Here is a 14,561-nt window from a genome sequence, read left to right as displayed (position 1 = left end):
CATGAACTGATGTCTCTCTACTGGGAACCCAGTAAAGCCAGTCATTTTATCCAGAGATTTTCACTGCTCATGAAATCCAAACATAAGGCATTAGGGCAACTGCGTGTTTGTAATTTCAAACTAATTTAATCCTCAGAAGGTCCACCAGACTTAGAAAACAAGGTGCATTTTAAGCAAGCAGACTAGAAAAGCCCTTTGGACATTTTTGTAGTTGAAGACTAAAGGATAACTTCAAAAGGACTTAATTGACACATTTTTTCACCAAAGTTTTCCTCTCCTTCTCTGTTTCCCAAGCAAACCCTTTTCTTTATTCTAAGCCTCACTACATGTGATCAAAATTTATATTCATATGTTGGGAAAAAGATCTTACTTTTTCATCAACTTTGATCTTTTCCTCTGTCATCATAAAAGACTTCTGTATATGCTTAATTTTGTGAGTCTCTGTGAAAATCATTAAGTCCATTCACATTATGGATATGCACAATAAACAAGTGCATGACTATTTAGTAAACTGGAATAAAGTTTTGCTAAAGCAAGACTTAGAGCTCTAATAGCTATTATTAGGCATTTCCAGAATCTTGGCATTGTTTTCTACCTCATTTCCATACAGGGAAACACCCCACTGAAGACAAACTCTCCTAACCTGTGAGACACTTGGCTGAAGGATGAGACAGGTTAAATCACAATGTAAAGCTTGATTCTAAGCTCCTCTTTTTGAAAATGGAGCTGCTTAGTACTTGACACGTTAGAAGTCCTTTGGACAAATTGCCTGGTGTCTCTATACTTTTGATCTTTGTGGAGTAGTTTTTCAAGAATCTTGAACCATGAATTGGGGTTGTAAGAGATTTTTAACTGTTTCAGCCAATCTCTTCTTATGGAAAAATGCAAACCCTAATCATGAACACAAAAAGTGTTTGGTGTTCGCAGACAGCTTAATCTGCTGTGTGTGAAGGACTTCCTTCCTGTATTTATATATCAAATAAAAACATTGGTCCTGGTGAAATTAGTATTAATTTTCCATCAACTTCACAGGATCACAAAATTGGAAATTTGCTGAGTTGGAAGGGATGCACAAAGATCATCAAGTCCAACTCTTAGACCTGCACAGGACCATCCCCAAGAGCCACACCATGTGCCTGAGAGTATTATGCAAACACTTCTTGAGCTCTGTCAGGCTTGGTGCTGTGACCACTTCCATGGGGAGTCTGTTCCAGTGCCCAACCACCCTCTGGGTGAAAAACCTCTTCCTACTACCCAACCTAAACCTCCCCTGACAAAACTTCAGACCATTCCCTCAGGTCCTGTCACTGGTCACCACAGAGAAGAGATTAGTGCCTGCCCCTCCTCTTCCCCTCGTGAGGAAGTTGTAACTGCAATGAGGTTTCCCCTCAGTCTTCTCTTCTCCAGGATAAACAGACCAAGTGCCGTCAGCCGCTCCTCATGCAGCTTCCCCTCAAGGCCCTTCACCATCTTCATTGCCCTCCTTTGGACACTCTCTAATGGATTAATAACTTTCCTACATTGCAGTGCCCCAAACTGCACACAATATTTCAGGTGAGGCTGCCCCAGTGCAGAGCAGAGCAGAGCAGGACAATCCCCTCCCATGACCAGCTGGTGATGCTGTGCCTGATGCCCCCCAGGACACGGTTGGCCCTCCTGGCTGCCAGGGCACTGCTGACTCATATTCAACTTGCCATTGACCAGGACTCCCAAGTGCCTTTTCACGGCACTGCTTTCCATCGTGTCATTCCCCAGTCTGTACATCCAGAGTTGCCTTGAGCCATTTCACCATGTTGAACATGTGTCAAAAACAGATGTAGTTTCTGTAATATGCCAGAGATTGTACTAAATATAAGTTTGGTATAATTATTTCTCTCTGAAGTTTCGGAAAAGTCCTAACTTTATCCCTTGAGGTCACATTCTGGGCATGGACAAAAGTACTGTCATCTGCATATGTTGGTATGTTTAAAGAAGTTCATCTCTCTCTTATACCAGGAAAGCTTTATCAGAGCACATACATCTGATTGATTAAACTTGATACAAAACCAAGCTGATGGTACTCATTTTCTGTAACTGGAATTGTCTAGGGTGTGTGATATATGTTTAACCCCTTTTTCAACCTTTGCTAATTAGCAGCTAAGAAATTGAGTATTCCAAATTAAAATGGTGCTGTCATGTCTCCTTCAGAAGGTATTTCACTTTCCTTGGAATTATTAAGTATTCAAAGTCACAAGAGAGGATGCTCTAATCATTAGTCAAGATATAACCTAGACACTCAAGCTACTGGGGAGAAGTGAGGCCAGTTACAAATCTAACAATGACAACAAAAAAGACACAAAAAAAGGCAGTGAAATATGTGCAGACATAGGGTAAAACTCAGGTTTTCCCATACATGGGCAAACATTTCAATTAGAGTTTTCTTGTTTGTGTATATTTTTTTATGCAATCTTACTTTCTCTTAGTGTTTAACTATGCTGTCAGAGTGGATTTGAAACTCTATCTTTGTCCTCAGATTCTCCTAGATGTTATAGTAAGGTTTGTGCCCTGAGGAATTAAAGGAAACAACTGAATCCAGAGCAACTATTTCCTTGATCAGCACTCTATTGATCAAGCTAATAGAAGATGGGACAGGTGACAGCACCAACAGCTCCTCCTCTCCATCTGCTTCTCAAAGAATGGGATCACCTCCTATCATTTTTATTCAAGAATCTAATTCCTTGAGGAGTTTCAGCCCTGTGAATCCCTGGCAGTGTTTGCCACTAGCTTCAAATATCTAAAGTCCTAAACAGGCATGATTAAAACCATGACATTTCCATGTGTCTATCTCGAACTCCTTAGCTTGGTAGTCTTCTTGGGTTCCAGAACTCTGATTTCTTGTAAGGGAAACCTAGAGGATAGCTTATAAATCAGGCATGGCAGTACCTAATTGTAGTCCCAAACTGTCTTTGGAGAGAATTGTTCTGAAGCCTTAGATTAAGTATTTGTTTTCAGTTCTTGACAGCACATCAGAACATTTCCATGCAGTGTCTTTCCTGTATGATACTTCTGCTACCCTAGTTCTCAACATTTCTCACATCAAAACACATCCTCTTGCCTCATGCTCTGTGAAAGCTGATTTTGTGACTGTGTACCAAGCAGTGCAGCTTTTAACATTAGACATTATCACTTAAGATTTTGATCTTGTCTTTTGTCTTTTTTCTTCTTAGAAATATTCACATTTTATGCTTCTATAGTAAATAAATGCTAGCTTCTGAAAAGTATTAGACCAGTAGTAACTGCATTAACTTTACTATTATGGTTTTAGAAGATCCTCCAAAAGAAATATGAAATGTCCATAAATAAACTAGATCAAAATAATCTCAAAAGTTGTTCAGTTTTTCATTGGGGCCCCTCATAATCTACTGAATATGATTATTCTAAGCTTTATTGCCTTTCAGTATATTCACTGGTGTAATACCTCATCATTTTACTTTGTACAAAATAGTTTGTGTGCTACACCGTGCTCCGTTCACCATTGTAAGATCTCAAAACAAGTGGAATGTTGGAACAACTCATGTTGAAATCACACGGGTGGCATTCAGCTGAGTAAATGCAGACTCTCACAATGTAGACATTTAGAGCTGAACGAGACACCCGCTGGTCCTGTTACAGCCAACGGAGAGAAACAGGCATTTCTAGGATGCAACTTGGCTTATTCTAATGTAGACATCTAAAATAGGTTAGATGAATCATATACTAAAACTGCCTATTTCTGGTTCCCTTTATGCACAGTGGAGAGTGACTAGCTCAGATCCAGACATTCACATACTAGACATCTAAAGTTAGGTGAGATGAACTTCCCAAGATGTCTTTCCATATCCCTTAAAATTGTCTGCTTTAGCAACAAAATGTCAAAGAATTATTTTCAGCTAACAGTAGCCTTTTCCAATGTATCAGCCTTCTGAATATTCCATTCGGTAACCTAAAAACATTTTACAAATGTCCAGATCATGACTGATACCCATCACAAATGAGTTTTTGATAGCTTTTCCTGTGTTACAGTACTGCAGTCATGTATCTATTTTGTGTCTCAAATCAATGTGTTCTGTACCTGATCAATGCTTCCCTAAACAAAAACTACCAAAAAACAGCAAGAGAAAAAAGGAAGCAGCAGATGATATCTAAGTAAACCAAGGTTGTTATTAAAGGATTATGAAGACTAAACCACTATGTTTGAAACTGTCAATCCATGGATGTAATTGCAGCAGGCAAGGTGAGGTCAAAGGCTACAAAAAGTAGTATGATGACTACAGAAAAGATGCAAGGCAGCAGAGAACAACTCTGAAAGCTCATATTCCTTCAGCCACACCACTTCAGCTTATCATAATGGTTGTTTTTTATACCAAAACCCCCACCTGTTTCTTTTTTCTTGATGCCACCATCCTACTGCCAGTATGGATGGCACTCATCCACAACAGTGGATACCATCACGAGCAGAAGTATCTCCTAGCTGGATAAACTTTTGAATTTAATTTTTTACTGTATAATTATATGTATTCCACATTTGGAAAATTCTGCTTTATGCTATTGAATATGTGTATCTGTTTATGTCGGTAATGTAAAAATTACAGAGTTTAAATTCTCAGGGGAATCATAAGGGTGTAATCATACCAGCTGCAACATTTCAGCCTCATCATACATTAATATAGAGCTGTTTTTTACACCCTCCCTGCAACAGTGAAATCTCTTCATCTACTTGGTTTCTGTGGTCTAACTTGCACCAAGTGGTTTGCCAGACCCCAATGGTTTGTGCTTATAAATTCAGGCTGGCCATCCAAATACTAACCGGATCTTTGATCCTACATTTTAAGAAAGTTAAAGTTTCAACTCAAAGTTTTCTCCTCAAGTGTCCTGCAGTCCTACAGTCCACCTCCTGAAGGTTTCGTTCACAATGTTCACCTCAGAATCTGTCAAAGATGCTAACAGAGAGCTGTCTGAGAAATCTTCTTTCTCTCTCTGTGTTTTATATCCATGTTTTCTTAAAGCTAGGAGTAGCTACACGATCTCCTTATGGAACACAATATCCTGGAAGCAAAGTCAAGTAATATCGTAGCATTTTAATGTCCCCTTACACACTGATGCTTGATTACTTAGACTGTAGTGTTTTTATATTTCAATAAATCAGTTGGGAACATGGGAGCTGTATAGCAAAAATGAAAATGTTAGCAAACAAATAAAAGAATATTCAAGCACTTAATTCCCTTCTTTATAAAAAGGATTTTCTTCACCTTCATTCTAGTCTCCTTTGCATATTCAGGTCTCAAACATTAATATCTCGATCTCAGATTGATAGGAGCTTGAATATCTCCAAAGCCTGAAACAGTAATGTCTGACTTATTGTTTCACCCTTGAATATTTATATGCATATGCTATATCATTTATGGAATCTGTTATTCATCTAGAGTGTTGTTTTTCAGAAGGTCAGACCTTCAGATTTAACTTGCCAGAGTCATAACTGGATTTCTGCAGACGTGCAGGGTAAGGCATTTTCGCTGTTTTTAAGCATCATGTTTTGCACTATTAAGTTATCACCACAGAGATCACCTTGAGAGCTATTCCCTGAAACGTGTAATAGTTAGCCATTATAAAATTTGCTACCTTGCAATGCACAAAAGGCTGTTCTTACAAGAACTGATCCGAGGGCAAGTTCAGCAGTGGCAGATAATCACATTTACTGCATTTTAAAGGTATGCTTGGATTAATTTTGAGCAACACTGAGCACAGCCCTTAGACGTCTCAACATTACATTATAAAATGCTTTCTGACGCTGCACATTAAATGAACCACAAGATGTGAAAGGGAAGCGCTGTGAGAGGTGTGTTCAGCACAAAGGTTTATTTGGAATAAGTCAATTTCCAAACTCTTCTCCAGATGGTGTCACCCAGTGCTTCTCCTTCAGCGATCGCATCCCAGCGCCTGCCGTCCTGAACTTATGAACTGGAAATTCAACGAGTTCAACAGGACAATTCTCGAGTGTAAAATAATATCCTTGTCTCCAGTTGGGAACTCGCTGAAACTATCTATTTAGAGGGCACTGCCGGGCTAAAATAATGCGGCTATTTAAAACACCGCCTTCGCCGGGGGGGCGATCTGGGGGTGCCCCGGGGAGCGCCCGGCCGGGGCAGGGGACAGGGCAGCCTCAAGGCCGGGACGGGCACTGTTCGGGCACGGCCGAGCGGGGGCACAAAGACTCCCATTTAAACCTGGGTAGTGGAGGCAGGCAGGGAGGGAGGGATGGAGGGCGAAGGGAGCGACACCCACCCAGAGTGGAAGCGCTCCGCGCCCCCTCAGGTGCGAGGGAGCCGCGCCCCCGCCCGGCCCTGCCCAGTCCCCGCGCCGCGCGCGCGCCCGGCCCGGCGCGGCTCGCACAGACGCGCGCGCGTTCCCCGCCCCGCCGCGGGAGCGCGCGATCACCGCGGCGGGGCGGGGGCGGGAGCGCCGGGGAGGGGTTAGCGCGGGAGCGCGCCCGCAGCGGCTCTTCTCGCCGGGCTTCCGAGCGGTCGGCTGCAGGAGCAGGCGGAGGAGGAAGAGAAGGAGAAAAAGGAGGAGGAGGAGGAAGAAGAGGAAGAGCGCGGGTATCCCCTTGACCCTCTTCTCCCCGGGCAGAGGGGCCGCACCTTCCCGTGAGTAGTGGCCTGGCCGTCCCTGTCACTGCAACGCGCATCATGCTGCGGGAGGTGCCGCGCCCGCCGCCGCGCCGGTGTCACATCCCCCCGCACCGCTGCTGTCATCCATCTCCCCGATCCGCCGGTGTCATTCCCACGCGCCCCCGGTGTCACATCCCCCCGCACCACCGATATCAACCCCTGCACCGCCGGTGTCACATCCCCTCGCACCGCCGATGTCAGCCCCTGCACGGCCGGTGTCACATCCCCCCGCACCACCGATGTCAGCCCCCGCACCGCCGGTGTCTCATCCCCCTGCGCCGCCGCCGCCCCGACGGCGAGGAGCCGCCTGTTCGCCACCGATGCCGCGGCGGCTCCGAAGGGACGGGCGCGGAGGCACCCGGTGAGCCCGGCCGGGGCCGCTGCGGGGCTGTGTTGCGGCGGCGGGCGGGGGCAGCTTCGGGGCGGGGGTCGGGCCGGCCGGGCCGGGCGGGAGCCTCCGCGGCTGCGACGCGGCCACATCCCCGGCAGGCTCGGTCGCCATTTCGTGCGCTGCCCGGCGGCGGCGAGGGCCGGGCGTGTGCGGGGGAAGGAGCTGTCGGTGCTGAAGTGCCGCGATCTGCGTTTCGGCTCTTGCGCCTTGACTTACCATCCTCCGCCTTTTTGTTATTTCCCCATTACAAATACGCTTTTCTTTAGATATAAAATAGCTACAATGTGTCGGGATGCCGGGCTTTTCTTGTGTCTCTCGTTTTGCTTCTTGATTACAATCAATGCAGAACATCGCGGCGAAGTCAGGGCAGGGACTGCACTTGCTTCTTAGGTTATGAACTAATAATTATCTAAACCTTCAGCTGCCGTTGAACCTTTCAGCATAGATGTGTTGGTTTTGAAGTCTGACATGTGTTTAAACCAAGGAGTCGGAGTCTGAGTGTAATAATGCCAAGCTGTTTAAATATTTAAGATCATAGTGTGCTTCAGTACAGTCAATAAGGCTATTCCATATTGACAAGTACTCTGTGAAAGGAATGCTATTGCTTAGCTCTCTATGTAGTTGGAGGAAACAGTGAAAAATGTGATATTTAACTCTATGGTGGAACCTATAGATCCTGACAAGATCTTCTTTTATCTATAAAGATCCGCCTTTTCACTGTTAAAAACAACCTCCTACTGAGTCAAGATGCCAGTATTAGCCACCTGGGTTTCTTTTTTCCGATGTTCCCCGTCTTTGTGCGTTTCTTTCTCTGTGTATGAGTATCATCTTGATTCTTAATTAAGTATATTGAGAAAAAGGTAGATGAAAGCTTAAAATTTCATTGTACCTAACAGGTGCACTATTAATAATTTCAACATCTTCCATAATTTAATGTAGTAGATGTGATAGTAGTTATGGATAGTAGTTATATGGGTCTGTGCATAAAACAGGTCACTGTACAACATCAGAAGGCATCTGGATTGTATTTTGAGTTTGAGAGCAGTTTATATGGCAAGAGGGGGATCTTGTGGGTGTTCTTTGGCAAATGATATCAGCTGGAAAGAGAAGGATATTATAGTGTACTACTAGCTCAAAGGACCTAGAAGGCAGAAAACTGGCTTGCAGGTGCAGCATCTTTTTAATATTTATCTAATCTGTTTGATGTTATCATTCCTATGAATAGCCCTCAGGCATTTGTTTAGTATTTTGAATAGAAATTGCAAGGAAAGTGACCAGAGTTGCTGAAGAGTTTGATGAAGTCTGTGAAAGTTACTTATTTGAATTGCAAAGTCCTGTGAAATTCTCCTGGGTGTCTAAATTCAACTGTCAGAGTATATCAATACAGAGCTGGAAAAGTGTTATATTCTGAGAATATTGAGTGTTAAAAAGCAAACTCAGAAAGCTGCTTGGTGTTGACAGGACTCGGAATCCATTGAATGGATTGGTGTTCTGGGTTGTGTAAAGGCAGTGTAGCCAACGGGAATCTGTACAGCTGTGTGACTGCGTCGGATGGTGGGGTAGTGTATAACAGCTGGTGTTAAGCATGGAGCTGAAACCCTCATGACTCACAGATAAATACACAACTAATCATACTCATATTGGTATCTTAGTTCTGTCATTACTGTTATTTGCCACAGTAAATATACTCAAAAGTAGTAGTGTTGAAGGTGAGTGAGATCTCCAAAATCTGAGTCCTAGTTACTGTTCCTTGTCTTGCAGGAAGTGTACTATTTATTGTATATACCACAGCTTGTTTGATAAGAAGAGCTGTAGTGATGCATCCTGATACTTCCTGCTAGCTTGTTGCGCTTTGGTGTTTCTCTCTTGTGCTCGAAGAGGTGACAGCAGAAGCTTTAGTAACCAAGTCAGAGTTTCTTGGGGCCTCTCTAATTGTCAGATTTTGTTGGTTTGAGGATTCCAGTTTCAAGACAGGACAAGGTAATGCACGTCTGCCCATTCGTGCTGCTTTAGGGAAATGACTCTCCATGGTATCTGGACATGAAAGATACTGAATATACTAAGGGTTTGGTATTTTGTTAATAGCTTACTGCACAGCTTAAATAGCTCAAGAAGCCTAAAAATTAAATCTGTTCTGCCTGCAGCTGTGGAATTTATATTGGTCTATACTTTTATTAATTTGTCTCAAATCCCCTTGAATTGTGATTACTTAACTTCAATTATATTGAAATAGTACAGTAAAACTGTGCTGTGCAGTTTTACTGGACCTTTTCATTTTGTCATGTTTTATGGACCAAGTTGCTAAAATGGGAAGGCATACAGAGGAAAATATATGTTGGTAATGGAAGCTGAGGGAATAATGTAGGAGGTTGTGTGTTGGGCAATATGAAATGAATTTGATTTTGCCTTTCTGAGTGGGCTGATAGTATTCAAAAAATTCACTTATACTTTCTCCACAGTAAGAATTTGTTGCGTTTTAAATTAGTAAGTATGTGTATTGCCTATTCAGTTCAGTGTTAAAGATACTGTAACTTCTGCATGTATGAATACTGTCTTGTAAATATAATATTAAGGGAATTTGTAAAGAGTTAATTTCCAATAATAAGATTAATATGATGCACCGTAAGTTTTGTCCTACAGTTTGTTAACCAGGAAAGGATAGTTTGGGCTAGCTATATTGCTTTCTTCTGAGCTACTGGAGGCTGGCTGAGATTTCAGTTATTTACCTCAATAGAAAACTGAAAGGGAAAAAGTGAACAAAGGAGGTCTGTTTTGCCTGTCCCACTTGCTGGGCTGTTGTCTTTGCCCTTTTCAGTGAAGGAGGGGGTAGAGCTGGGTCAAAGTTGAAGAACACTGAAAAGGAATTCAAGTCTTATATTGAAATGTGAATGATAGCTTAGTTTGAGTGCCGAACACATTTGTTTGAATTGATTTTTTTCTGTCTGTGAAAGCTTCAACTGACAGATGGTGATGGACTGACACATAGACTGCTAGAAGGTACAGCTAGATATATATTCAGACCCTGATTAAGATGCTCAGTAAACAAGTACATATCTGATGAGACTTTTAATACTGGAGATACTGATGCTAGACACTGTGTGACACACTAGACATTTGATTGTGTGAATTAAGGGCAGACCCCTGCAGCTGGCATACATTCAGACTTGCTGGTCTAGCCTAATTGCATTGCAAATACTCCTCTGGATTGCTCTTTAGCTTCTCCCTTCTACTAAATGTTGAATAACTACAGAAATATTCATCTGTCCTCTATTAACTGTTGTTAAGAAGCTTTCAGTTTTTTTGGTTTCCTGTATGAATCGGGATAAATGTATCTTAGTATTCATTTTGTGAATACACTGTTTTCCTACACTGTTTTGGTTTTGAAATGCCTCAATTCATAATGTGATTACAGCTTTTCCCTTGTTAACTTTTTAGTATGGAAGCATGGCAGCTTGAATTATAAAATGTTTCTGTAAGGGCTCACAGTACCCCCATTCTACTTTAAGCAACTAAACTTTATAATAAAAAGCAGTATTTGATCCAGAGCATCTCAGACACACAAAAATAGCCAAGAGAGGAAAAAAAGGCCAGTTCAACTTACGAGGATGTGATAACTTTAAAAATCAGCCTCATTAGAAAGGAACTGTCTGTCTAAATAGTCAGTTAAATCAGACAGAATCAGTACAGATGTAGTCTCTCTAAATTCTGTAAATACTCATGTGAGACTGCTGAATTTGGATGCATCCCAATGAGAATCGAGTTGTCCTAATACTTTGTCTGCACCATTAGGTATACATAACCTTTTAATTTCCTTTGGTTTAAAGTATGTAATTGTTACTGTTCAAAAGCTTGTCTGAGGCAAACAAAAGCCTATCCATAACTTTGTGGTTCTATAAGTTAGTCTTTGGCCACTAATCAGGTTTTTACAGACAGCCAACCAAAATATTAACATACCATTTTCCTTTAGACTGTTACCTGAGTGAGGAGCTGACAGTGTTTATACACAGTGTTTATACATGAGTACAGATTGTCTTTGTCTTTCTGATCTGTGCCTTTCCCTTCCAACTTTCCTTTTTCTGTGTTTTCAGTGCTGTTGTGTTTGTCCAACATTATTCTGAGACTTCATGTAAAGGAGTTGCCTTTACAATGTCACAACACTGTAGAGTTCTGTGTGTGTATATGCGGAGGAAGTATATGTAATCAATTAGTGCAAAACCCCAGCTTTTCTACCAGATTTGGAGTCAGAGAACAATTCTTCTGGTGGAGAACAATACCATGGAGTTAACCAACAAGTGCATAGGCGCTGGGCAGGTGGAAAAATCTTCCCGACTGAATATTGTAGTGTAGGCAGGGCTGTAGAAATGAACAAAATCCAAAGGAAGGGGAAAATAAAAAACCTTGAGAAGGACCACTTTTCAAGAGTATTTAAGAGTTCAGTGTTGTTCATCAGTGGGCTTGTACAGCACAAGTTACCCTTTGTAACAGGATAGATGATTCTCTTCACTATTTGTCCAGTATTGAGAAGGACTAAAAAGTGAGGTTTCTGACCCTGCTGCTGTTCATATCTCTAGCAGAAACAAAATGCATGAGGTGCTTGATGTGTCTTTCTTCGAAGGATAACTTGGCCACAGCTATTCTTTGGGTGAGAGAAACAGGTTTAGTGACTTGGTTGCTGCCACTTTCTGTGGGTACCTCCATGAAGCCTCCCCCACATGCAGACCAGCGTTGTAGTGTCTGGACAAACTAAATATATAATGAGAAGTTAAATCCCCTTACATTGCTGCTATTTCTTTTACAATGGAAGGCATTTTTAATTGTCAGCTCAGTTGAATTTGATAACTTTGTTGTGTTTGTTGCAAACAATCAAAATCTGGTTCTTCCTTTAGGTGGCATGAGATGTTAATAGGCTATGTTAGCAATTTTACTGTTTTTTAATCTCTTCTGACTAGGTAATTCTTTATGAAGCTCAGGAAAGGGGGATATGTGCCTTTTCCTTTCCTATCCTTATAGGACTGGAGTAAGCTTACAAGAGGGGAGCTCTGCATTGGGAGAGAGAACAGAAATGGAGTTTTTGCAAGCAGTGTTGAATAAACTGAGGCCTCTAGGCATTTTTGAGTCTTGTTACTGTAAGTTTTGTGTTCTGGTCCAGCTGCTGGGAAGAGCTGTGTGCTCTCCATGGATGGTGAGCATTTTCAGTTATGAGCAACTTTAATGGTTCCAATGTGATTTGGTTTTGTTGTTGATGTTAAATAATTTCAGGACACAATGGCAACCCTTTTTTCACACAGTGAACTGAGTTCTGAGTAACACTGAAAGCTGGAGCCAGCATTGTGATGTGTTGTAGAACCCTGTCACATTTTGAGAAAGTTGTCTCCTCTGGAGTGTGAGGAAATTGTTTCAGTATTGCAGTGATCAAGTCTGTATGTGGTGAAGACAAGAGTCCTTTTGACCGGAGATAAGGTCTTTTCACCAAATACACTCAAAGATAGGGAATATCTTAGCAGTGAAAGTGGAAGGGGGTTATCAGCGCTTGTCAGGTCATACCTGGAATTGTGTTCAGTTTTGGTTTGGTCACCACTACACAAGAAAGATGTGGACAGGCTAGAGAGGGCCAGAGAAGAGCCACGGAGATGTTCCAAAGACTGGGAAGCTTGGTGTGAACTGGGTTGTTCAGCCTTGAGAAGAGAAGACTTAGGGGAGACCTTAGCTCTGTCTTCCAGTATTTGCAGGATGGCAACAAAGAAGATGGAGACCCCTTTTTTACAAGGAGTCACTTGGAAAAGATGCAGGGTAATGGCTACAAATTACTCCTTGGGAGATTCTGATTAGTCACAGGAGAAAAGTTTTTCTCAATGAGAACAACCAGCCATTTGAGTAATCCTCGCAGGGAAGAGGTAGATGCCCCAACACTGAACACTTTTAAGATGCATCTGGACAGGGTCTTGTGCCATCTTGTCTAGATTGTGCTTTTGCCAAGAAAGGCTGAACCAGATGATCCTCGAGATCCTTTTCCAACAAGGTATTGGATGATTCCATGCTGTGTTCTTGAGACTCTTGCAGTGTTCTGAGCTCTTCCTTCAAAAGTAGGTGTCACTATTATTCCCTGGGTCTAGGTTTGATTAGAGCAGAGAGGCAGATGAGAACTATTACCACTGTTGCTGCAATTCAGTCTAAGTAATACACTTGTGTTTGGGACAACTTCAGAGTTACGAAGGAATTCATCCTTCATACTGGAGCTTTATGTACCTTATATGTAGTTGCCTTGCCTTTTACCTACTGAGGTAACTGTGTATGTATAGAAGTTTCTATATAGTGCAGCTCTGACACCTTTAAAGGTGCAAACAGTCTTTTAAATATTTATGTTTTTCCTCAGAAGCAGTTAACGTATTTATGGACCTTAGAATCTAGTAGCCAACATTTCAATGTGTTACAAGTTGTAACATCTTTCCCAGACAATACCAAACATATAATCTGAATATAAACTGAAACTTCAGGTTTTTCTGCTTTTCTGTGGTTTGAGTGCTTTGAAAATTGGTGTCTGAACTTGGTTCTCGATATTGGCAAAAAAAGAAGTATCTTAAATTATGTGTGAGTTGTTCCTGCATGATAAAGTTGAAATGTAAGCAATTGCATAACAAGCCAGCCCAAGGTGACTAAAAGCTAAATATCTGTTAAACTTTGTAGGTGATAGTTATAAAAAAAAAAAGGTAAGATGGTAAAAATGTGGGAACATATAAAAAGGTGTGACCACCAGAGGGCAGATGCATTGTATTTAGTGATTCCAAGCCAAAATCCTTAGAAAGGCATCTATGCCTATAAAAATACAGTGAGATAATGACTGAATAAACATTACAGTATAGATGCACAAAATTTCATGCATTGACAAAAATATAATAATGTTTAATTTTTAAGATGAAAAGAAAAACATCTGCATAGAACTCACCAGTTTTTTTTACTTCCACAGTGGAAGTCAGAACACTCCATTAGATCATGTAGTTTGACCTGTAAGTAATGAGTTCTTAAACCTAACTCATTTACCTTCATATTGATTCCAGTAAGTTTAGTTCAAGCATGTTTTTCAGGACTATGTCTGTCTTCATTTCAAAATGAAAAGTACTCTCCATTCTCAATAGTTTCTCCCTTGTAGTTAAAAGAATAAAGAATCTGTCTGAATGAAATGTCATGTTTTCTCAGATATCCCCCAGGATTTCCATATTCTTTTTTTTATTAATAACATTTATGTCCTTTTAAAGTTTGTAATTTGGTGCTTCAGAGTGCTGTGGAAAATATTTAATGTTATGGGCCTAAAATTAAATGCTTCAATAAAGTAGCCTTTTTCAGGAATACTGTAGTGTAGTTTTTAGTGAAAGATGATGTCTAGTAATTTTTATTTAGCTTCCTTGCTAGGAATATAGGTTTTTAATTAAAGCATGTCACATGTTGGCTTTTACTGCTCATGCACTGTCTCAGGTTACAGCAATAGT

At 41.4% G+C, this 14,561-nt stretch overlaps 1 protein-coding gene across 14 annotated transcripts in view; it reads left to right on the top strand.

The window, feature by feature from the left end:
* Positions 1–6,483: 6,483 nt before the first annotated feature.
* Positions 6,484–14,561, top strand: part of NRCAM (neuronal cell adhesion molecule) — a 151,504-nt gene continuing 143,426 nt past the window's right edge. For all 14 annotated transcript variants that reach the window (XM_071552387.1, XM_071552394.1, XM_071552381.1 and 11 more), the window contains exon 1: positions 6,484–6,662. The gene's annotated coding sequence lies outside the window, so the exon portion shown is untranslated. The remainder of the gene's footprint in view (positions 6,663–14,561) is intronic.

The sequence above is a fragment of the Pithys albifrons genome, chromosome 3 (assembly GCF_047495875.1).
Source record: "Pithys albifrons albifrons isolate INPA30051 chromosome 3, PitAlb_v1, whole genome shotgun sequence".
NCBI classification, from domain to species: Eukaryota; Metazoa; Chordata; class Aves; order Passeriformes; family Thamnophilidae; genus Pithys; species Pithys albifrons.
This window is presented reverse-complemented; position numbering and strand designations above follow the sequence as displayed.